At 34.6% G+C, this 27651-nt stretch overlaps 1 pseudogene; it reads right to left on the bottom strand.

The window, feature by feature from the left end:
• Window positions 1–1705: 1705 nt before the first annotated feature.
• LOC127862834 (uncharacterized) lies at window positions 1706–25994 on the bottom strand (annotated as a pseudogene).
• Window positions 25995–27651: the final 1657 nt, after the last annotated feature.

Raw genomic sequence — 27651 nt, 5'->3', positions numbered from 1 at the left:
TGCTGCATTAAGAAGATCATATTGCAATCCCTTGTATAAATGATTTTACACAAACAAAATCGAGCACTGCTGGGTAAACTGTCAAAAATAAGCATTCTGTTTTACAAAAGCGACTGCTTTTAAAGTTAAATATACCTTCAGACGGATTGAAGTACCTCATATTTACAATTATAACAAAGACAATTGTAGGTAGTTTACTTACTCTAATTTGATTTCACTGTGTAGTTAATGTATGTTTAAATTGCGTCTACTATTTTCAATGCAATAAACAAATGGTGTACTTATCATCAAGGGAGATAACTTTTAAAACGTTATGTATCAGGCACAGACAAATCTCAAACAAGGCACGTATGCTTAGACTCAAAAAGAGCAATGCAATAAGAATCTAACAATGCTTCCACAATATAGGCTGTCTGGGAAAGTGATTTTGTACCAGTGCAAAATTGGGAATAAAAGGGTTAATTTTAAATGCTTTCTCAATGAGGCGTATGAGTCTCTTCAGCCGAATAAAACCAGGTTATAGATCTAGACCCATGTACAGTCAAATTACACAGAAAAGTTTGTCGCATGGTAGAGCAATTTTGAATAACATATTGGACATACCTTACGATGGATCACTTTCGTGTTTAATGATCTTAATGTGTTTCCTGTCCACCAAACAATGGCGGCAGATATAACAGTCATCACGTTTGAGTCAATAGTTGTAAACCTGCGGTCCCTGTGTTAGCGGCCATCTGGACGCCATGTTGGATTTCAGTGTTGCGTACTAGACTAACATAATAAACGATTATCTTAATGTGTTCTTTGCCTCCTCATCCCAAGTATAGACACCAAAATCATCCCATTTGAGTTGATAGTCTTATAGTTTTCATAAATAATATGTTTTGGCGGCCATCTTGGACGCCATCTTCAAAAACATAACTTTCTATGGGTCCAATTTTGGTAAACTGTTCATATGTTATAAAGGACCATCTACCCTACAAGGATAAGATAAAATATTTTTGTAGCAATTTTGGGTGGTTGATATGGTATTTTATAAGTATAGAGGGTGTAAGAAAACTTTGAGTGTCAGAAAACTTTGAGTGTCAGAAAACTTTAGAGTAATTATGGTATTTATTTAAGCTCGATTGCATAGAAAGCCTAAAGCTTATTGAACCGCTATCGAGTCCGTTTCCTGTGTAGAACCGGTACTTGGTATCTTAAGGAAGATCAATAGAACGCTCCCATGGTAGGGATTTAACCCGTGACCTACCGATCCCTAGATAGACATCATACCAACTACGCCATGGCAACCTTAACTTGGCCGTTTTATTTAGCAAAAAAACATTATCAGAAACATTTATGATACCGAAATTTAATTTTTTTTAGTAAATGAGCTAACATTTTTAACATTTTTAAGGACATCACCCACTGCCTACCGCAGGTTTTACCATAATACGCCGCTTTTTAAAAAGGGCATATACAAATCTAACAATATAGTAAAGTCAATGTCAGGAAATAATCGTTTATAATTATAAAACATTTTGACAACACAGTTATTTTACTTCAGTTTATAACATTGTTTAAAGTGCCATATTTAAGTCAAACTGGTAACCTGGCATACCGGTCCATTTATTTAAAAATAATGCTACATGCATAACACGCTTGTGAAGCTGCCATAGATTTAAGCGTTAAATATTTATAAAAAAAACAACACATTCCTAGATTATACATGTAAATGTAATTCATATATTTCGGTCATAATAAGTGTAACCAGAGCTGACCATCCGGTAAATGGATGGCACCCTTTACCCACTCCAGTCTTGTCAATGTAATTCTCCAATATATAGCCAGTCTTTACTTACTGATTATACATGTTATAGATAAAGTTATTTCTCAGCTCGACGTACATTCCGTCTGCCTGGGGCGGATAAGGCTCGGGGGTGGGCTTTCTTAAATAGTCTAGTGCACCCAGCGGAAGATAGTTCATATTGATCCATATGGCATCCCTCCAATATGGCGGGTCATGTTCAGTATTGTAACGATTATACAAGGGCGTCGTCTGACCGAGAGAGCGTAAACCAAAGTCGGTTCAGACAAGTTTTTCTTTGCGTATATTTCTTAAAATCTTAATTAATTTTGGTGAGGTAGGTTCAACGATTTTCAACAACACTGGAAACAATCTCACATAACCGAAAGCGTTCACAAATCCAAGCTCTGGTTCACTGTACACATCTATTTTTTTCTCCAACTGCACTGGGGCATGATTCGGTTTAGGTTGGGGTTTCTCCAGCTTCACTCTGTCAGTGTGGAGACCGTAGTCACAGTACTGTTGTTTCTTCTCTGACAGTGCAATGCATCGAGCAAGCCGTTATCCGATACGGGAACGTTATTAATCCGAGAGGAGTGGTGTTGTACCAGTTAAATGAAGTTTTCAATCTGCTCATGATTTGCTTTAAGGCCTGTTCTTCTTTTGCACTTTGCAAAATGTACGGAACCAGTGTTTTCATCGGAATGATGAGAGTGGGTGGATTGGCGTTCTGGTATCTCTGAACTACGACTTCTGCTAGAACACGGTCCCTCGTTCCTGCTCCAATAATTTGCTCCCTCGGTATCAATCCTTCAGTGTTCATTAAGTACAGCCAGTGAGAAACGATGTCTTTCGAGATCTCGGGATCCCATTTTCTCATCAAAAGATTGTGAAATCCTTTGTCCCAAAGAAACCCTAGTGGGAAAAAGACCGTGATGGCACGCCAGTTTATATAGTGGCATTCCAGTATGGATCCGGTTCCTCGTTATAGAATGACTTAACTAAAGAACTGCAATAAAAGTAGCCAATGCTTCCAAGCAAATTACTTAAAGCTGCTTTTGCAAAGTCGATTTTACCATCATAAAGCCATAAGTTATAAGGTCAGAAATTCTGTTTTTCAATTATGACAACAACATAAATGAAGTATACTGACTTGACTCAAAAAGTTACCCATAAGACAGATGTTGGATAGCAGAATTATATTTTGCCTTACTGTATATACAACCAATATGGAATGTTGCAAATAACCTAGCACAAGTCCATATAAATAAATAAATAAATAAATAAATACTAATATCCTAGTTAGTCTACATACATTCAATCCTAAGATTATAATTAAGAAGGAGGCCAATATCATAAGGCCTCTGAACTCCGCGGTGGTCCAAAACCCCATAAATTTTCTCAGATATCTACTATGTTTGAAACACAAGAAGCACTGAAAGAATAAAGGTGGGCAACTATGGAGCAAATGTAAGTGTATAACCAATATTCACAGAAACAATTTGTTGAATTTATCAGTCAGCGCATCTAGAACGAGGAAGTTAAGACATGAGTAACATGAGTGATTGACAGTGCGCTCGAGTCAAGGTTGTGTTAGAGACATCAATGTAGACTGTCCATTACCCACCATTAGTGCCTCCAGGAATTTTCGCAAACAAGGTGGTCAGTTTCTAGTCTCCATCGTGTATTTTCTGATCTCCAAAATGTCTACATATGTGCCTATATACACAACACACGTTAAGGAACTTTGCAGAATGCTGTCGTTGGAAAGCCATGACACGCGTTTTTTCGTTTCTGTCTGCCTTTAATGACACATTGACCGTTGTTTTATAACAACTCTGTTAACAGTGGGCTGTGGGCACAATGGACTGTTTTCAACTTTGCCTTTAACATATTTATTTGATCAGTACACTCCCTGACACAAAAAAAACCCACATACGTTATTGTGCCCGAGTTAACAAGTACAAAATATGATCTGGAAGATGTTACTGATGAAGACACCCATACTCCACAATCATCCGAAAATTCACCGTGTTTCTTTTTTAATCGATTATATAGATTATTTTTTTCAATTTTAAAGTAGACATTTTCTTTAAGCCAGCGGGAATGCACTTAGCAACCGAAGTTTTTCTATCAGCAAATGGATAACAGATTCAGTGTCCATAAACGCCCCATTTAAATGTCCACTAATTGATTCATCATAAGTACATTAGTATGCTCACCATCATCATCATCACCATCATCATCAGCACCAGCATTATCCTAAGCAGCAACAGCCGCAACAGCAGAGGCATCATCACCATGATCATCATCATTATCATCCGAATTGTTATTTACAACAGATGAGTCAATCACATCATCATCGTTTTTAGTAGCAGCAGCATCATCATCACTATTTCGATCGTCATCATCATTTCCATATGTCGTCGCGCAAAGCGCAACATCCCGTTTTGCGTGTATGCCGACGTTTTCATCCTCCTCCTCCTCATCATCATCATCATAATCATCATCATCATCAACATCATCACCATCATCATCATCATTATCATCAATGTCAAGTGTTTCTTCATCGATGTTTTGAAATGTATGTATATCAGTGTCACTTTCATCATCGTAATCATAATAATAAGAATAACCATCATTATCAACAACAACATTGTTATTTACAACAGAAGAATCAACATCAGAAAACAAATGATCATCATGAGCAGCAGCAGCATCATCACCATGTTTTGTCATCATCATTTGCACATGTTGGTGCGCAAAGCGCCACAACCTGATTTGGGTGCTTGCCGACGTTTTCATCTGATTTTGCGTCATTTTGACGGCATTCGGTGTCAATTTCATCATCCTTATCAATGTCAAGCGTACTATACTTGCTTTTTGTACAGATCTGTGGTGCTACAGCCGGTGTTAAACTACGGTTATGATTGAATTCTGCCATTGACTGGACCTCCTCAGTCTTTACATTGTCTACCATCGGCACGATATGCTTGGGGTCCCATGTTGATGTTTGATGTTTGTGGCTTTGTTGGGAGCGCCATACTTGCCCATATCGATGTGATGGTACCGCTCTCTGGGTCCGCCAGTTGTGGTCTTAGGATCGTATTTGTCACCTCCCAACTGTAGTTGTTGCTACCGTTCGCCAAAGGAATCATTACTTTGATGGGAAGATTCAGCAGTCTTGAAAGTGCTTTGAACATGTGCGTGGATGTGAAGGATCCAGGCTTGGCAAAGCTGATACAGTCATTGTCGAATGAAGGGCGTATTACGGTGAGGCGCTTAAATTGTGATTGGCGCATGGTGTCAGATTTGTTCAGAACCTTTTCAATTCAGCAACGATATCTGAATTCAGTTGAGCGAGATTCATCATCGGCTAGAAGCGTCGATACTGAATTGAACAGACAATCCCCGTCTAGAGAACTGTGGAATGCTGTTTTGTCAGTACAGTGAAAATGAACAGCAAGTGTGTCGCCGACAACATCCCGCTTGTGATGTTGGATAACGTTATGAAGAGTGGTTTGGATTTTGAAATCTTTAACGTACAATCTTTCGCGATCAACATACTTTGTCAATTTTGGCCACTCTTGTTTGCGCGGCTTGACGCAGACATTCTTAACCCATCCATTAGTCGAACGTCCCATCGCCGTTAGTGCGATAACGGACACATATGTAGCAAAGCGGAAGAGAGCTCCAGTGTTTTTTAGTGGCAGAGTCAATTAGCTTACACGGAAAATATGTCAATGAGTGGCAGGTCTGAAAAGACCGAAACTGATGTAAATTTATATATTTTGATCATTATTTAATTAAGCCATTGTATTAATTTGTTTTTAGCAAATCATAATTCCTTACATACATGGTTATTTATTTATTTTAATTAAACTGTGTTACTTTGGAACATTTATAAAACAAAATAAAAATGCAGAATAAATTTAAATTGCATGTATGAATGTAAATTAACTTTTATTTTATTGACACGCAAACTGTTTATTGTAATATCTTTACTGCATATATAAATAGAACTACACTTATCAATTTTTACCATGTGATATTTCGAACTATAGAAAAATGAATATATGATACAGTCTTTGTTTCTTGTGTTTTCAGTGTCTTTAATGTTTTATAATATTTATTATCTTCCAATGACTATAGTGTGTGTACTATTAACTTGCGCAGCACCATGCATTGTTTCACCGTAACAATAGAGTTTAAGATAATTTGACACCCTGCCATAAACCTGTTATTAATAATCCCGAGTGCGCGAACGGATATCGTAATTATTTTAAGTTTTCAGACACTGGCGAATAATAAGAAATTTCGTGTCTGAACATAAAGATGTTAAAAAATACTCCCATACAGTATCCAAAAATTAAGAGACACTGACAACAAAGCTAATGCACTGGATTTTCCCATACTCCTTTGCATTACGTCATTTAGTAATAATACCTTGTAGGCAACATTGTTAAGTATTAATTACTTAAGGATATGTTCGCAATGAATTCAAAATGACATTGTTTAACCGACAGAAATTCCAAAGTTGTACTTTGAAAAGTACAATGATTATCATTTATTTAAACTGTAGTAAGAATATTTAATGTTCACCCCAACAAAATGTGGAGATTTTTATTTCATTGTCTTTAAAACATAAGAATTTAGCACATGTAAATGTGTGCCAGTTTGTCACACTTCTAAGGAGGAACATGTAGCTGTCCATCGCCCCGATTTTCCGTCTCTCGAAGTGTTTGTCTGTCTGTCTGTCGATCTGTCTTTTTGCATTTTGGTCTGTTAATCAGTATCTCTGTCTGTCTTGTCTGTCGGTTTGTCAGTTTTTCGGGTTAATCTATCTGTCTCCGGGTTTTATATCAATCGATTTTCTGTCTATAATCAGTATGTATGTCAACCGTCTCTCGGTCTTACTGTCTGTCTGTCTTGCGGATTGACTTGTCTTCTCTGGGTCTTTCTGTCTGTTTATCTATATTTACACATTCTATTATCGCCAACGTGTATTTATCGATGTAAATAAATGAAGACTGATTATCCCCACCCGCTAATGTTGAACTTGTAAAACTTCAACAAGTTTTAATGGAACAATACTTAACTACGATAGTGTTGAAAATCACATGTTAATCAAGCGAGTCTCACAACATAAAAAATGAATGGTGCAGCTTTTATGTGAAGCAAATACAATCATCTGTGTTCTAATTCCTATTGTATCCATTCAGAAAAGAGTTTCCGGTTCCGGTTTGGTCAACAGATAAAAATATAATGAAGGTATAAATCTTTTCTTATCTAATGTGCTAGTGTGAAATATGTTTTAAATTTAATATGAAATGTACACAGGAAGACTCCAGAGACACGTAGGGAAGTGTATTTTTATTCCCACTAGAAATATTACGTAATTTGCCCCACGTAAATTGTTGATCTTACCCCACCCAGTATACTTACGATTGAAGGTCATTCAGGCATGGCAAATACAAAAAAGAATTTGACTGCAAACAGTGCAAACTGTCCATGTACAGAGTGCCAAGTTGCTCTAGATGAAAAAAAGAAATCCATACAGTGTGACCTGTGTGACTCCTGGTTTTGCCAAAAGTGCACAAATGTGAAAAATGTCATTTTCGATGAGATTGGTAAGGCCTCAAGTATTCTGTGGACATGTAAACATTGTAATATAACATTACCCGGGATTAAGAAAATAATTGCAACAATGTCAACATTTCAAGACAAACTAAATAAGATTGAAGAGAAAATTGAAAAAATCAAGTCAACGGTACCCTCACAACTGGCAGGACAGAGTGGGAATATGAATGACATTCAGGAGATGGTGCACCAGGCCATGCAAGAAGAGTGTGAAATTGAAATGAGAAAGTTGAATGTTTTGGTGCAAGGGCTTCCAGAAAGCAAAAAAAAAGGTTTTGCAGAAGGAAATAAAGACGACCTTGAAAAGGTGTGTGAAATTCTGAATGTGAAACTAAATTGCAATGTCGAAGTGAAGGAATGTATAAGATTAGGGCGTACATTTGATGACAGGAAAAATTCCAGCCCAATTAGAATCTCGGTTCTGGACTTTGATAGTAAGAGAACAGTTTTTGAGTCTGCCAGGAGGCCTCGTAATGATCCACTATTCGCGCATCTATATTACACCGGACCTGACTATAAACCAAAGACAACAAGACTTTAAACTGAGGGAGGAGAAACGCACTCGTGAGTTAAATGGGGAAAGTAATCTAGTCATTAGGCGCGGTAAGGTGGTGAAACTTAACATTACAGCTGATACGTCTACTACGGGAGATCACTCATATACACCAGCGAGAGGTCGAGGACGTGGGGGCCGGGGGCCTGGAGAGGAGCTCCCAGGGGGGGGGGGCACACTCGGACATAACAGTAAGGAATGATTTTGAGGTTTAGGGCGGTTCCTTAATATGGACCGAGCCATTTCGGGGTCAGTGAAGATGAAGACTCCGATTGTACATATGTTGAAAGTTCTTTAAATAGTTCTTTTAGTTCTGAAACTTTAAACAGTTTAAACAGTTCAAATAAATCTGACAGTTTTACGACTCAAAAGTCTTTTGTAACAGGAAGGCAGACTAAATCAAAAGTAAATAAACTGTCAGTGTATTATACAAATGCTGATTGTTTACTGAACAAGGTGAATGAGCTCAATGTTGTCATTTCGATGCAAGACCCTGATATAATCGTAGTCACGGAAGTTTTCCCGAAAAATAGCAACCCTTTATATGTACATGAGAATGAATATAAGATTCAAGGATATAATAGTTTCATTGGTAATGTTGCAGACAATAGTAGAGGTGTTATACTATATGTCAAAGACTGTATACCATTAGACAAATGTTTAAACCTGAATAATCCCCCTATGAAAGAGTCATCTTGGTGTGAGATACGGCTGAATAAGAAGGAGAAACTTCTTATTGGGGGTATATATAAAAGTCCAAACAGTGACAGTGACAAAAATGAGAGATACTATCAATATTTGACATTGACTATATCAAATCACACAAAAACTTGGTACTTGTCGGAGATTTTAATTGAACGGGTATAGACTGGAGCTCGTTGACTACTTGTCATAATGAAAATCATATAAGTTCTAAATTCATTGAAACGCTACGCGACAATGTCTTTTTTCTCAACATGTGCAGGATAATACTAGGTATAGAATAGGACAAATTCCCAGTCTGTTAGACTTGATACCGACCACATCAGTCTATTGTTTGATATTATATGTGACTTTGATATTAAGACTGCAACAAAACCGAGGAAAAACTTTTACAAAGGTGACTACAATTCTTGTAGAGAGTACTTGGACAATGTTAATTGGGAGGAGATACGAAATTTGAATGTGAATGAATCGTGGAAATATATTCTTAAAAACATAAACCATATCATTGACAATTATATTCCGTGGAAGAAAGAGAGGGGTAGACCGAAGCCAAAGTGGATGGATCATTACTGTGTACGATTAGTAAAGAAGAAGTATCATGCATGGAAAAGATTTACATTTAGTCGTAGATACCGTGCTTCTGAAGAATATTGCAAGTTAAGAAATAAGGTATCAAAGGCAGTGCATTACGCCAAGAAACATGTAACAGTAAAGGCAAATGCCAAGAAAATCTGGGGCTATGTGAAAGAACAGACAAAATCTAAATCTGGAATAGGTAATTTGACTGGTGTGATTGTGGGGACCATAACTGAAGATAAGGAAGTCCTGAAGAATTTCTTTACTTCTGTGTTCACTGTTGAAGGGGACTCTAGGACACCTGATTTTAAAAACAAATTACACTCAAATGAAATTATTGAAGACGTATCAATAAGTGCATCCGTTTAAATTCCTTCACAAGTCGCATAGTAAACGCATGGAATACGCTTCCAGATGAAATTGTTACTTCGAAAAGTGTTGATGAATTCAAAAGAAAACTGGACATTCTCTGGCAATGGAAACGTTTTAATACAGAGCACATTTACTACCATTATGAATAGACGACCAAACCGGACCGGACGACCACAACGATGACAGATCGAGGGGAATGATAGTCCATCTAGGGACGTATAATTTTCCCAGTCATCACAAGGTATAATGATACCATCATGTTCATGAAAATAAATATGACATCAACATACTGTTTGTGTTTGTTATTTTCAACAAGTTTATAGTATGGGTGAGTAAAGTAGATTTTATGTTATGTAATTATTATTAAGATTGTCACTTGTGCTTATTTGTATAATTGTCTACTTTATGTGTTTTTTTTTGGTAATATATCATAGCAATTAATGTCAGTACATTCACATTTGATCATTTTAATAATTTGAAATTGAAAATGGTCAAGTTTCATTTAGGCTCATTTGGTCATTGTTGGCTCGGGTACTATTTAAATTTACCCGGGGTACTTATTAGTATACTTAAATGATCCCCGGGTACGGAAAATATACTATCATGTACCCGGCCTATTTAGACTGTACCCAAGTTTAATTCCCTCACAAAATCTGATGTTGTAAAACAGGCTACGGAATACCAAAAAAATCTGTTTGAACAAAATCTGCCTCAACATGCATTTTTGAGTAGAAGTTTTGATAACATTGAGGCCCTTCTACATAATATTGACATAAATACGAACATTATTAATTTGAAACAATTAGCCGACAACGACCAATTAAGCGTTTTAATTCCCGGGTACGTTTCAGTATATTTACCGTACTCGGGGTACATGTAAGTAGTACCCGAGCCGACAATGACCAATCGAGCCTAATTTAGATCCTTACCTAGGCTAATACCACACGATTTCAAATACACTTCCATGTTAGAGCTTTAATATTTAGAATAATCTTTTGTTGTATCAACAAAATTGTGTTAATGTCCACTACATTGTATTTATTTTATTTTCATTTGTTATACTCAGTTGAATAAAAATGTATTGATATTTTCAGATTTTCACAAGAATCAGCTTTTCTGCTTTTGAAGCAGTAATTTTACTGGAAATGTCCTGCCGAATGTAGTTGGAGCAGAGGACGGGGCCGTAATTCTAATTATATCAAAGCGCTGAAGGCACTGAAGTTGTACGCTATTGCATAATCTTAGACGCAACTCAGTTTTCAAAATTATGTTATAGCTTTTTGTATCGCAAGTTTAAAAAGGAACACAACCCATTCAAATTTATAAAGAGTGTGTCTAAAAGCACAGGTCGAGATGTGGGTGCACTGTTTATCCTCATATTTATGTTATAGAGATAACTTAGACAAAATAACAACAATATTCTCTTTTTTCGCAATTGGTTGCTGCACTGGCAACCATCTTTAGAATTTTGGTTGCCTTGCTTAAGAATAACAAGCCTAGAATGTACATGTTGTGTTATGTGTATCTAATACTTTATTTATTTTCTTTAAATTAATGAGCAACAATTTTGCCGACATTACAGACTTTTAATGCATCATGTCTTGTTGTGAGCCGGAATTGAATCATTTCCTAGGCCTAATTGATCCACAGTCGCCATTTTGTATTGTATGTTTAATTGGATTGAGTTGTTGCAAGCTTTGCAAATGCTAGTTGCCCTGGTTTTTAATTGTACACAATAGCGGACAACTAATTTTACAGTGTGCTGTACAAGCCAGTCTGCTCTTTACTACGCTAAGAACGATAACCATCGCATCCTACGCGAAGAACGATAACCGCCGCATCTGCCATCTCAGGCTATTAATAGATGCTGATAAACAAGTATAGTGCATGAGCGACACACTCGTAGTCCTGCACTAGCTGCAGTAAAATTATGCAGACGACGAATGAGTGGGAACAGTGGTGTAATGGTAGAACACTGGCTTAGAGATCGAACGGTTCCTGGTTCGAATCCCGCCCTGTCCACTGGAATTTGTCTGAGCAAGAAAATTATCCCACATATGCTCCTCTCATGGAAATTGTGCATTGCATGCAAAATACATATATTCGACTTGTAAATAATTTTAACAAATTAAAGTTTAATTCATTTCATACCACTAAAATGTTTTGTCGAATTCTCAAATTGGCAAAAATAAATTTGCAATCAGAAACACGCTTCTGAATTTTAATGTTAACGCAACATAAACAAATTCTAGCTTCAAATAAACAGTGCTTCGTGTATTTCTGCTGTTTCTTTGTCTCAGTAAAAAGCGCGCGAAAACTATGCAGACATGTACAACGTCACGTGAAAAGTGTGGGTGTATTTATTGAACAGCAAGTCAGGCGACTACCACAAATTGACACCATGAGCACTGTGTAATCAAGCTTCTGTTCTTTAATGCTTAAGCAAATGCAGCTATCAGTTATATCTTGAAAAAATTGTCTTAAGTTACATAAGAACTCTTCTTTATGGTTCATTGATGATGTGTCAAGATGGACTTGTGCGACACATTACGCTTATGTGTTTGATAGCAATGGCTTAAAGATAACTGTGTTGCTTTAATTCACAAAATAGATCAATTCACAGCAATAACTGAGCATTTTATTTGAACTCTTAAATATACATTATGCTTGTCCTCTGTTTATGAAAGTAATTGTTCCGGTGTATTTAAATGACATTGTGCATAAATGGCTAATACAGACACAAATAACGTAATTTTATAGGCTATTGACAATTTTTATAAATGAACATACAGTATAACTTTATATTGACATCAAATAAACCTCAGTGGAAACAGCACAATCAATTAAAATGTAGACAATTGTTGACGATTTTTTAAGAAGGAAGGCAATCTTTTAGACTCATTGTGCTATGTTAAAGAAAGACTTGTGATTTTTTTTTATAGATGTCTGCATCGCACTTGCAAACGACTGCCTTTCAAGCCAAATAAGTGCTATGAAACGGCAAATGTTGACATGCGCCTGCACAAACTGTGCTTGGAGTTATTCATTCCGCTGATAGAGGTAGAAGTTGGGGGCATGATCGATCCTGCGGTTACAAACAACGCACCAGTACAGGGAGCAGCAGTCAATAAGAGGCAGCAGCTGGTCGAACTGTTTAATTGAAAATGTCGTAAAGTGATAGTTATAAATATTTAAAGTGATATATTGCCGTAATATTATATACTAGTACATGTACTGCTGTATGCCAATTAAAAGATAGATTGAAATGTAAATAAAATCATACATTATGTGTAACAAGATCAGTAAAAGTAGGTAATTAGAGCATCCAACTGAAAACAAGATGTATATCATTCGTTTAAAGGGGCATATCGGCGATATTAACAGTAATTCTTGACATAATAAATGAGCACACACATTATGTGTGGCAAAATCGGTAAAATTAGGATTATACAGCAACCTTCCTCCTCTAAAAAAACAAAAAAAAACACAAGATGTATAGAATAGATGTAAAGGGGCATATCAACGTTATTAAATTGATTGTAATTCTTGGCATGACTTTATAAATGTATTGCTGTTTGCCAATGCAAATGTAGATTTTAATTTAAATGAAAACACTTATTATTAATAATGTGTATCGAGATCATTAAAGTTAGGTTAATTACGTATCCAACATAAAACAAGACGTACACAAAACACTTAAAGGGACACATCAACGAAATTCGTTTCAATTCTTGGCAAGACTTGACCATTTCACGGCATTCCATTTGTATGCATACATGTATTTATAAGTAGTAACAGATTATTGAAATTGCTATGAACATATGTATGCAAGACATTTTTATGTTCATAGTTCGTGTACGATAAATACACATCTCAACCCAAGTATTGCATTTTTATGAAAACGTTTACATACAACAAATATGATTGCATGTGAAAAGATATATTACAGATGACAATTGTGACGTACATTTTGAACACTCATTCACTGCCTACATGAACTTCGTTATCTATAATAATTTTTTGAAATTATAATAATCTATAAGTCTTTGACTGTAATGTAATAATACTTACATTTGTATTGATTTTTGACGATGCTGCATCAGCGAAGCAGCTCGTCTTAGAAGTTATCATTCCATGAAAAAATTCTTCACAATGGCGACCTATGTAAAAGACCGAGCCAGTCCGATTGAGATAGCTCGATTTTTCTAATCGGCATACCTCGCTGATATTCATTGATAACAATCTCCTAGCAGAGTTGTCGTTCGTGCCTGAACATACACCAATGACCGCGCCATTGAAAGAATGTTGACACTAGTGTCAAAACTTTCTTACATCATAAATCGGGTTGTTTGGCTATTTAGAAACTGTCATTTAGGATATATGAGTTATTTATTCACTTATCTCCGCTAATGACAACACTGGATTGAATTCGAAGGATATATTCGATGTGAATAAAGGACTTTCTGGATATTGACAGCTAGACACGGTAAAACTGGCGTACTGGTATTTTTAGTTATCAAGTTAAGTCACATTTTGCTTTATAAATTGTATTCGATCATTTTGCGACTTAATGAATGACTATGATACCCGATATCAACATATCATATGGGATTTGCAGATCATCAAGCTGTCCTGAAATTCAACATTGATTACAAAGTCTTTACTCAAATAACTGGTTTGTATTCTTTATTCTTTCTATTTTAGTACTTGATATCATTTTAAAGTTAAATGAACTGTGTCACAGAAAAAGAGACATTAAGGCGAGTGTGGCCAGTTTGGATCCAGATCAGCCTGCAGTCGCTTGAAAGCTGTTTGCTTAAAAGCGGTTTTCTGACAATAAAAAATAGTTTAATTGGATACTGATTAGACTGCCCTTTTCCTGTGACCTGGCTCAAATAATAGAATTGTCATTAATCAAATGATTTTATTTCGAACATTAATCAAGTGCTTTTTGTTCTGGTCCCTCGGGATCAATGACTCTAGCACTTTCGTGTTGAGAATTGAATACTGCTTAAGGCGATGCTAGGGGGCGTGAGAGATGTTGTATCTTCCATTATCTCGCATGAACCGACTCAATAAAACCGAGTCGGCAATATTTGACTTAATTTTTGGTTTGGTTGCTCTGGAGGGATCGAAATATATCAGAATATTCCTAAAAGCCTAGTGGTAGAGTGTCGACTTTGATTGCAGGAGTTTGCGCTGCGGGTTTGATCCCCAGAAGCGACATTGAAAACTAGCCAACTTTGTTATATAAAAGGCTGCTAAACCTGATATACTAAGATAATGTGAATTATGGTGGTCATCAGTTATATTATATACAAACTCACAGCAGTAGTAAACAATGGGACAATAGTTAATGAACGCATCTGTCATTTGTCTTTGACACTCTGAGTTTGACATGGCCTAGATTTAAATATGTGACTTGACTTTACCAGAACTCTTTTGACAGAGCTTAAGTGAAAATGTACCATTGAAGATCACCTAAATCCAGATTTGCAATTATAGAAGTGTTGACAGTTTTAAGGTTGTGACATTTAAGCAAAAATGGGTCATTACCGAGAGGCAAAAAATGATCTATGACTGTTTTAAAACAAGAAAAATCATTGCCCGATTTAGATGTCCTCACATAGTTGAATAAAAATTAATTTCAGAAGCCTGGTAACAGTTTAACGTTAATGTTACCAATGTGTCAGACCAGGGCCTTGATTTTGAAATGTAGGACATGCATGGTCAGATGATGTCATTAAAGCTTATACATTTTATCAAACACATACAAATGTAAGCATGTATCTGTAACAAATGTAGATGTTATTAATAGTAAAATGCACTAAGTCAGAAGGCATTTGACTTTTTTGTTGGTGCGTTGGCACACCAGGGGGCTCGGTTGCAATGGTTTGATGGACTGCTTGGATGTGTAGTTACATTATATACAGTATATCAAACTGTATTATTTTAAATATGTTTGCATCTAGTATACTTATATTAATAATATTTACAAAATTAATGTATATGAATGATAAACTTGACTGAAATCATTTAAATGATACTAAAATCATGACAGTAATTTATACTGATAATTATTTAATTTATATGTTGCTTAATACAATCATGTACATCTATATGAAATGAGATCATACTGTAACTTCAGTGATAAAGTTCAGTGAATTAAATTAAATCCAAAATGTAAGTCACTCCCATCTCTCTCCCGCAGCGCGCAAACCTAAAGGTCCTGCTGTGTACCTATCCAGATCCAGATCCAGATCCAGATCCAAAAATATTATACATAATTATGTATCATGTTGTTATGAGGGGATGATTGTCCCTCTGTTGTATAAATGTATTGTTTTACTTCTTTAATCAGTGTGTTTAAAGATATATAAACATAGCTCCAGAGTCAGAGCTTCAGACAATGAATATTTCACCCCCTGCTCTTGTTTTCTAATGGATATTGTAGCTAGTTCCTACATTAAATACAGCCAAATATATGTTAAGTAGTGTCTGTACACATTGGTAGATTAAATTTGTACATTAAATGTTATGTTTTAGTGTTAAAAAGATAAAGTACGAATGTTCATGCTAGATGAATTAAGAGCATTAGTCAAGCGGTATTTAAACATTTGTAAATGGTAAAAAATTCTGAAATGTATACCAATTTCTCTTGAGCACTGGCCAGATATAAAATGTATACCATTTAACCACTTTTATATGAAGCCCTGACCAGATCTCAAATGTGAATCCCTTTTCTCTGGCACCCTGGTCATCTCCTGATAATCACCTAACAAACACTTATCAAAATGGCAAATTATATGCAGAACAGCTCATTATAAGCAATGGCTGAATGAAATACTTCAGAAAAAAAATGACATCCTTTAACATGAAAATTTTACTTTCACAGTCATGGAAAAAGAGCCTGCACAACACAGATCAAAAATACTTTTTATTTGTGGATCACCTCATATCTTGATACTCTATGTGCATAAATATCTGAAGTCTTCATGAAATCAGGAAACAAAAAATGTATATTATGTCCTTAATCGACTTGGCTAGAGTTATCAGATTATTATAAGCTCAATCAGTATATTTATATCATTATTTATGCTTTGTGTATTGTAAACATATACACAATCATGCAGTTACATGATAGCAATAAATAATAACAAAGCCACCCATACTATAAAGGTCATTTGCAAAGCCTATGGTAAAAATGTGAACACATTGAGTGTAATCGCCCTCTCGTGCCAGCAAAAACAACACGTTGACAGGTTGTCATTTTTTATAGTTCTACTTTCACTTTCATTTTGTGATATCAAACTTTTAACAATTATGTGGCTGAGAAAAATATCGCCATTGCTTATTTAATATATTTTCTGTACATTTCTTCAATAAACTTACATCAATACACGATTGTCTTCGTTAATTAAAACATTCCTGACAGGCTACCACTGTGTTAACATATTTCGCTTACATTTTGACGCGCGTAGGTAGGACCGCAGTACAGCTTACGAAATGTGTATTCATACTATTGCCTTCGAGGTTCTTATCCGATGTTTGACGGAAAGGGCTGAGCATGTGCGATTGTGGGTCAAGTTCCCCACGGGTACTACTTTCCCGTACCTCCAATTTATTTTCCGTACCAAAACTTTTTTGTACCCAATTTTTTTTCGTACCCAAAGTTTTTTTCGTTCCAAATTTTTTTTTTCGTACCCAATTTTTTTTCGTACTCAAATTTTTTTTCGTACCCCAATTTTTTGGGGGAATAATTTTTTCGTACCAAAAATTTTCGTACCAAAATTTGTTTCTTACCCACATACACAATTGTGGTGATGTAGATAAACTAAGATTGATGCTTTTATATCGATCCTCTTCAAAAGCATCGTCACACCAGTACTCTCAGTTCTTTGATTTTAATCTACATTGACTCGCATTTTCTAAAGCACTGTATGCATTTAAATGACATGCGCGAAAGTTTACATTATATTTTTGACATAAAGAATATGTTTGATTGTTTTTCAGTTTGTAAGAACCATCGTTTGCTGATATAAAAAAGAAATAAAAATCGTGTCTGACTGGTGTGACTGGTGTTGTTATTTTGTATTGGGCCTTAAATAATACGAGTATTTCAACGTGCGAGTTCACCTCACAAGTATGCCTTAAAGGATTAAATTGAGCACAAAAGTGAAAAAATGGTTGCAATAACGTAATTCTCTGTGTATATCTATAACTATGATTAACATTTGATTTCAAACATCAAATCGAGATCAACAACTGATACGTTTTAAGATACAATAAAAAATAATTATTTCTCAATTTCACCTTTAAATACCTTCCCGAAAATAGATTTCATCCAAACTTGCCCAAATTCACGGGTTATCAAAAAATAAGAAAACAGAGATAAAATTTGGTCACTATAGGTTCGTTTGTTCACAATTACGATTCAAAATAACACTCGCAGACAAACAATAAATGCTAAGTTCCAACACAGCTAATCACAACTAAAAATGCACTTAATGGTGTTTCCAATTTCAGATCACGAGCCTTACCAAGTTCCCGTATGCTACATGTACACGATGTTGCATGTCGCGTCTTAAAGGGACTGTCTACCGCGATTGACGAAAAAATAAGAAAACAGAAATAAAATTTGGTCACTATAGGTTCGTTTGTTCACAATTACGATTCAAAATAACACTCACAGACAAACAATAAATGCTAAGTTCCAACACAGTTAATCACAACTAAAAATGCACTTAATGGTGTTTCCAATTCCAGATCACGAGCCTTACCAAGTTCCCGTATGCTACATGTACACGATGTTGCATGTCGCGTCTTAAAGGGACTGTCTACCGCGATTGACGAAAAAAGAGAAGTTCTAAAATACCGTATTTTTTTTACAATTATTAGTTTATATTGATTAAAATATCACGACTGGTATATAACATTACTTGAAAAAAGTTCATATTTTCAGTATAATCGGTAATTAAATTTCGCGATGTTAAATCGAAAGTGCATCGAAAAAATAGGTGACATATCGATATACAAACTATAAATAACGCTAGTAGATTGTTCATTTTATATATAAAATTTATACAATTCACTACGCATGCATAATTTGCATTCCTTGGTAAATTACCACGTGACGATTATGATCACTCTTCTTGGGTTATTTATAGTAAACTGGTAGTTTACCTGGTACCTATACCCAGTAAATTTATTACCGAATATACTGAAAATATGAAATCTTAACAACTTTTTTCAAGAAATGTAATATACCAGTCGTGATATTTTAATATAAACTAATAATTGTAAAAAAAAAATACAGTATTCTAGAACTTTTCTTTTTTCGTCAATCGCGGTTAACAGTCCCTTAAAGAAGTTCAACGTGTTACAAAAAACAGGAATAAACATTTAATGTTTCTTTTAATCAATTGCTAACCAAAAATAAACAAAATGTTTTTTCTAATCAAATTGGTCCGAGAGAAAAAAAAATATGCGAACAAAAATCAATAATATTTGTATATATATAAATATTTGCGCATGCGGCAAGATGCAACCCAACCCGCACATGATCCAGACGTCGTGGATAAATGATTTTAATTCATCAGGTATTTTATGTAGTAAATGATCTCAAACAACACTTTATGGAAGTTGATATATTAACCTGTTGTCTGCGAAATTAAAATGACAAAAGTGTTCCGATTTATTTTTTAAGCATAACATTAAATGTATATAAAGATTTTGACTATAATTTATATGCAATCAAATATATTTTGATGACATATTTCAAACATATGATGATTCAATACCAATTAATTTAATTCTAAAGAAAGCTATCTGTTTTAAACAAGTATTACTTGCGAAGATATTCAATTGTTAGGATGTATCGAATTTTTTCCGTTATTAGACTCATGCTTGCCTTTACACTTACGCGATAACAAGGTCTGTGTTGTCTTAGGGATGATGGTTGATTCGTATTGTGTAGTTTAGGGGCTTTACAATATTTATCAATTTGTATTGCCTCATCATACTTTATTTCTTGATAGTATTCCCTTATTTGACATACATACGGTTTTTAAACGACTGTCCGTAAAAGCATACACATATTGCGCAAACGGTGTTACAGTAAAAACAAATTTGCGTGAAACTAAATTGCGCGCATGTCCTTAACTGTAAACAATAGTTACTTATGAAAAGCGAAAAGCAAATGGTGAGCAATTGAATCCTTATGGCGAGTAAGTTATTAAAACAACCTTTAAAGAATTTACGCGGTAGCAATTTAATTTCAGTACATGTATATTTCGCTTTTTTATAGCCTTATGTTAATATTTGCTGATTAAAGTCCCTTAATACGCATCTAAAAATACGTGTTTTTATGAGTTCGAAATTGTTCCTGCTGTCTGTCAAGTTCCATTCATGAAAAGAGTGCGTGTTGCAACAGACCTGGAGTTATAACTAAATATAGACGTGCAATTAAGTACCTTAAGTATTTTAGGATGAACAATTTAAATCAGAATAAATGCACACGATGTGAAAGTATTGACCCATTGAAACTATAGAACAAAATACGTTACTAAATATAGACTTGCAATTCAGTACCTTAAGTATTTTAAGATGAACAATTTAAATCGGAATAAATGCACACGATGTGAAAGTATTGACCCATTGAAACTATAGAACAGAATACGTTAATTTACGAATTAAAAATTGCAGTAGATAGTGCGTTCGTAAAAATATTGGTAACGGGTGTAGTAGAGTATTTACACGTTAATTTCAGTGCATGAACATGAATAAAAATGAAATGGAAATACATTAAATGAAGCATCTAATTTCAGGCGAAAAATATTAAATATTTTTTAATGTGGTTTGATCGCGAATTTAATACAATGCTCGTTTATATCAATATATTTATTATTAGAATTCTTTTTTCATCTTTGTTATCATAAGTGGAGTTCGTGTGAATCCTGTATAAAATTATGAGAGATTGTAAATCAATGGCATTTACCTCCTTTTTTTCAAAATCTCACCACTCTAGACAATTAAAAGTAAATTACATTGGTGTTTGCATTTTTTGTTGCCGTTCGATTGGTCTACGTTCAAAAGTCGAACTTCATGGCATGTGATTGTAAGTAATATTAAATACGTTCAAAGAGCGAACAACTGCAGTGCCTTCAGCGCTTTGATGGTTTAATATATCATGAATTCGAGATTACTGACTCTTTTTTCAGACCACGATAAACTAGTAGTTACTACGCTATGATTCTATGTAAATATAGACCACACACCACTTAACAAAACACACAATTGATCGAGGTGGAATGAAAGCAATAATATAAATAAATTTATATCAACAATACACAAATATCAATACAAAAATAATGAACGCATATTAAACATGATATATCGTGTCAAAACAAGTATCATGTGCAAGTAAAAAAGTAAAAACTCTTTGTATATTTGAAGATTATTTATTTTTACATCACCATGTGATATATGCAGGAGCGTTTGCATTTTGAATTCACAAAACACTAGATTGCTCTGCGTGAAAATATTTTGGAAAATCCTAGATGAATATTTAATGAATTTTCTCAAATGAATATCATATTTTCTATGACGTAGATGTTAAATGGGTGACACATGGTTAAATATAATTGAAAGTAAAGCACTAATTAATTTACCGGCCTTCTGCAAAATAAACATTCCTTAATGTTTATTTATTTATTCTTTATTAAAGTCTCTTCCAATATAAAACAATTTTCACAATTTTCAATGTAAATTAAAAGCATAATCATAATAATTGGTCATTCAATTTAAGAATTATAAGAGACATTTTACTTTACGAAACTATCATTTTTACATTATAAAAGTTAGATTACCACCCTTAACCTTATCTTATAAATGCCATAAGATTTCAAATAAAAAAACACACACACAAAAACTGAAATTTGTATATTGTGGCACTAGCGCGTAAGATAATAAATGTCCTAAAAGAGCCTTTATCAGCCATGGTCCGACCAGTTCGGTTAATGGTGATAATCTAATATTGAGTAAAATGCTACAATAACCTTTTAAATCAAATTTCAATTTTGTACAATAAAACTATTATTTTTATTTAAAATCTCACTGTTCCATGACAATCAGATATTTCACTGATCATAGTGTCAATTAACAGTGCATATTTACATTATAGTGTGAGTATTTATCAATAGATGAGTGTATTAATCAACAGATTAACATACATGTATTTCCAACAGGGTCAGCAAGCATTATTGCACATATGGACAATTTTGATTTTATTATTGGGTTTGGTACCAATAATATAAATGTGTTATGTCTTACCTAAATATTTGACTCTAAGCAAACTTAATCTACACTCTGAAGTATGTAAGCCAATATCTTGCCCTGATAAATATACATGTAAAATATCTAGAACTCTTAAATTTTGTACATTGGTAAAAACATGTAAAACATAATGATAAAATAACTAAATATGGTACATATATTTTGCACGTTTATCTAGTATAAAGTAGCAGGATTTTGCAGCTTCTTTAACAATATTAAAATTGGAAAGAATAAAATTGAACTTGTTGCAATTACTTAAATTTTGACACCCGTTATGTATCTGAGTAGCTTTTCTTAACAAAGAATCTCTAATTTCTGTATAAAAAGGACACTTGAGGATTAAATGTATTTAATTTTTCACACCATCATTGCATATTGGACAAATTCTATCATTTTTTGCTAGTCTCTCATAACGATCGACCAGTTTCAAGTCTTATTGGTGCCACACCACAACGGAATTTAGCCATTGCTGCCCTATGTTTTACAAGCATTATCACTTTAAGATAGTCCTCTGTTTCAAAGCTAAATTTAAACTCTATGTAAATCCTTAGCTTGTTATTACCACAGCCATGTAGGCCATGCAAATTATGTAATGACTCAATCCAATTATCTAGATATTGGTTTAAAAAATTTCTTGAGGTCTCTTTATAAAAGCTGTCTTGCATGTATGAACATTATCCATATTGATAAATTCTGCACAATAATATTTGCTAAACAATTCGTGAACCAAGTAAAACCAATTTTTACATTGCCTACCACTTGCATCTTTACAATAGTTAAACACAACTTTGTTTATCCTGTTGTTATCCATTTTTGAAAATCTACAGTAAATAGTAGCAATACATTTCAATTGCCTAGAAAAAGTTGGCTCCCAGCCCATCTCACCGGCAACAGCAAGATTTGGCGTATATCGACCTGTCCCCATGTAAAAACGCATAGCACGATTTTGAATTGCATCTATGCATGTAAATTGTCTCGTTCCCCAGACAGCCGCCCCATATGAAATAACAGACCAAACTCAAGAGTCATAAAGTTTTGTATAAAAATTGAAGGGCATGCCACCTATAGATTTGAACTTTGCAATGAGTAGGCCCAAAGCTTTTCCTGCTGCCTGTTACACAAACTTTGCAGTAAAATTGTAATCTAAATATTCATTTAACATAATTCCTAGATATTTATAATTATCTGTGTATTCAAGTTTCTCATCATTACACCTAAAAGTAAATTGAGATCTCTGCATGGATCTTGTTCTAAAATGTACAACATTACTTTTTTACATATTGATATTCATTTTATTATCCCGGCACCATTCACATAGACAATTCAACATTGTTTGTAAATCAGCATACATCAAAATAAACAGATGTTTACCATTTTCAATTTCTATACCTAAACCTAGTGCATTTAATTTAACAGCAAGATCATTGATAAAGCAGTTTAAAAGTATGGGCGATAAAGTACAGCCCTGACGCAATCCTATCTCAACATTAAACCACTCAGATTTAAAACCATTTATTCTAATACAAGACTGAACATTTGAATATAGTGACCTAATAGCTTAAAACATTTTATTATTTACAACCATCTCAGCAATACGGTTCCACAAAATGGAACGGTCAATTTTATCGTACGCTTTCTGAAAGTCTATACATGCAGCAAAAGTTGGCTTTCGTTTCTTCAGCCGGGTATCTATAATGTTAAACTAACCAGATGATCACTCGTACTTCTCCCTTTTCTAAAACCGTTTTGTTCATCCTGGAGTACATTACTATTTTCTAGCCACTTTGAAATTCTGTCATTCATAATTGAACAATATAATTTATACATAGTTGGGGCCAGAGTTATCCCCCTGTATGACATAGGGTCTCTAGGATTCAACATATTTGACTTTGGTATTGGGCTAATAATTTCTTTCCCCCAATCAGTTGGAACTTTTCCAGTCTTAAAACAAACATTAAATAATTTATGTAAAAATAACACAAGTTCTATTTCTAAAAATGTCATAAGGAATATGATCTAAGCCACAGGCTTTATTTCTACCAGTTTTCAATATAGCTTGTTCTACTTCAAAAATTGATATATTATCATTAAACTCTTGTACATGTACCCCTTGAGGAGTTTCAAAACTAATATTATCGTCGCTCTGTCCTGTACTCTGATCTTGATAAAATAGACTCTCAAAGGACTGCTTCCAGTGATCAAGAACAACATGTGGCTGAAAATTAGCCATTCCATTGCTATCAACAATTTCCATTGGAATTACCTTATTTGTTTAGCTGAATGAACCCGTACTTTACCAACTGACTTACAAAATTTAGTCTGGTCATGTTCAATATTAGACAAAAGTTCTTCTTGCATTTTATACCAGTATCTTCTCTTAGCACTTTGTACAGCTTTATTAAAAGATTTTCTACAACTATTATAATGCATTTTGAGCTGCTTTTTATATGGGTGTGTACACTTTAAGCAAGCTTTTTCCGCATTACATGAAACATTCCACAAAAGAGTCATTTCATTAGACCACCATGGCTAACCAATCTTTCGCTTCCTATTTGAAATTGACCCCCTATCGGCTACCTGTTTATATGGTATATGCTGAACCATTTCGGATTTACGCCTTTTACACAATGACAAGTAACACTGAGCAATACATTCTCGAGTACGAAAACCATGTTCCAAATCATATCCTGATTGAAACAACTGATCGACAGTTTCTTCATTTTGAATAAAGTGATCAGGAATTTTATCAGTAGAAAACTTAAGTTCATCGAGTTTCTCAGGCAATGGGAATTGATCACTCTCTTTCTGTTCAAAGATATGTTGTACATTCCAAATAAGAAGCGAATGGTCAGGTATACCAACTGGATGTTGAAATTGTATTTCCTGGGCCAGTTCTGCCGGCCGTATTACTTTAAAAGTATCAAATAAATGTAAATCTGTATGACGTATAAAACAATAATCTACAACTGATGTTCCTTCGGGTCGAATACAAGTGAAGTCATTTTTAATATAATTTCGACTATTTAACATACAAAATTTTGCATTGATTAAAAATTCTATAAAAGGTTCGCTGTACTCATTACATGTAAAATCAGCATCATTACGTATTGGTACATGTACATTATCAACTCCATCAATAAAATCAACCTCTTCTCCGCAGGGAGGAGGAAAACTACAACGGGCGAGGCATGGTCAGTGGTGATAACCCCAAAAAAGGGTTAGGGTAAGGGTTAGGGTTAGGGGTCGGGTTAGGGTTAGGGTTGGGTTTAGGCTAACCCAAACCCTAACCCGACCCCTAACACTAACCCAACCCTAACCCTAATCCTCTAACCCCCCCCCCTTGCGTAATACCATACCATGCCCCGCCCGTTGTAGTTTTCCGCCTCCCCTTCTCCGCAACGACTATTAAAATCACCACAAATCATTACAGTACCTCTATTCTGATACATATAAATATTACTCAAAGAAAGCATTTGCATCAATATTTCTAGTGGAATATTTTGGTGGCAGATAACATACACATAAAAAATAAGAAGTATTACTAGATTTATCTATCATCTGTATCCACAGTACATCTCCTTTACTTTTATCGACTACTGATATATCAAAATATCACACATATCTTTGTAAATCATGAAACCTATTCGCCGGAACATGTCCGTGCATTTTTGTGTACATGTGTCCTATTGTTTCCTAACCATATATAATCATCAAAAGATAAAGTTTCTGCTAATTTCAAGTGAGTTTCTGCTATGCCGATTATATCTAAGTTAAAATATTTGACACAAGCTTCTCTAAAATTATAATTCAAAGAGTCAGAGTCAGTGCTTCAATTATTAACGTTACAAAATCCAGCTGACCACTTATAGTTATTTCTCCATCCGCCACGTTGTTGACGTTGACCACCTTGACCACGCTGACCACCTCCACGACCTTGACGACCTCTACTACGCCCTCGTGGTTGGGAACAACCACGAGGATTGTGATTTCTATCGCTATGCAACTGAGAATTTCCCGATGATTCATGATGCGAATGCGAATTTTGTGCAGTTTCATGCTGCAATTTCGCATTGAACACCCTTGAACCATTAACTCGAATATCTGTTCGTCCATTTTTTATTGCATTAACAATGGTTCTCATACTTGTTTCCAAATCTCTTTCACTTTTGGATTTATCTGCACATAGAGATCATTAGATCTAACACTATCTTTAAGCTTGATTTTTGCTCTCTATTCATTTTTGTCGCCGCACCGTGCAACGACAACACCCGGTTTCCCATCTCGCGACTCCTTCCTTTCCACTCGTGAAATATTTATGTCTTTCAATCTCAACTCGTTTTGGATGACGTCACATTTTCCGATTGAGATTCTCCCCTTCGTGATACGGTAAAGTTCGCAAAATAAAGTTTTCTGCCAAAGAGTTTCGTTCAAAGACATTGACACCACTAGACAGTTGCTCCATTTTCTCAACTATTCCGCGATATCTGTCGACAGTTCCTTTTTGACATCTCCTATTCGACTTTCCGGGTTATTTTTTATTCTTGAAGTTTCTGATGAAATGCATTTGTCAAACATTTTTGTTAATTTATCGGTTACCTTGTCAGTTATACGTTTTTAGACATTTTCCAGTCAGGCGTTCATGTCGTCATAACGTACCTCCATCTTTTCCTGGATCCCTTGAATATCCTTCGAGAGTTGTAGAAGCAGTTCACCATTGTTCAATATTTCGTCTGAATCTTGCTGATGTATAGGTGATTCATTTGACTTACATTTTTTCGCTTTATCGACACAGTCTTCCCGGTCCGTTTCTTCAGTCATTTTACGTTTTCTCTCAGGTGCCCATGTATCACTAACCTGACTAGTCACTTGGTGCTGTTTATTATTTACCATGATAATTTGCATAAATCACATTAAACGTGCGTTAATACGCTGGGATAATAATGTGCAATTGCACCAGATTAATTGTTTATACTATACCAGATGTACAGTGCCTGACCATATTAACGCATTTGTTTAAAATTGAACCGAAACGGTAATGAGTTGATTTTCTTGTCAACTGAAATGTAATTGTTTTGTGTAATGATGATGACAATGAAGTAAATAATACATATATAATTATTATATTCATGCTATTAAATTTTCTTCAATGGTTTGTTTAATTAGTAATACAAAATACACATTTATAAAGGTACAATCATTAAATTATGAATTCTGAAGTTAAGGCTGGTTTGACTTTTTCCTAATGTTCATATGGCTGGCTTAAATCTAACTGTAACTCAGAGCAATGAGGGTTAAAGCCTGCAGGACTCAACGTTTTAACAATTAAAAACATGTTCATGTTGTGTAACTTAAGGTCGTAAAATGTGTTCAATCCATCAAAGCGATGTATTAACTAAAAGACTTAATGAATGCCAAAATATGTCCCCTTTAAATGCACACGTTTAGCGCGGTTAATCTTTTTACAAATTAAGTCATTACAATATTTTATAAGCACGGGTCCAATAACCCGTGGCGAGTTCAAATAAACGATTCAAAATTTGCTAAGGATCACTTTTTATAGAATGTGTAATTTGAAGTTCACCCCTAGCTAGATTCAGCCAGCGTCACGTATCAATGATAAATCAATACATAAAAATAAAATAAAAAAACACACATTCTAATATCAAAACCGGCAAAATAACAA

This window comes from Dreissena polymorpha, chromosome 16 (assembly GCF_020536995.1).
Source record: "Dreissena polymorpha isolate Duluth1 chromosome 16, UMN_Dpol_1.0, whole genome shotgun sequence".
Taxonomy (NCBI): Eukaryota; Metazoa; Mollusca; class Bivalvia; order Myida; family Dreissenidae; genus Dreissena; species Dreissena polymorpha.
This window is presented reverse-complemented; position numbering and strand designations above follow the sequence as displayed.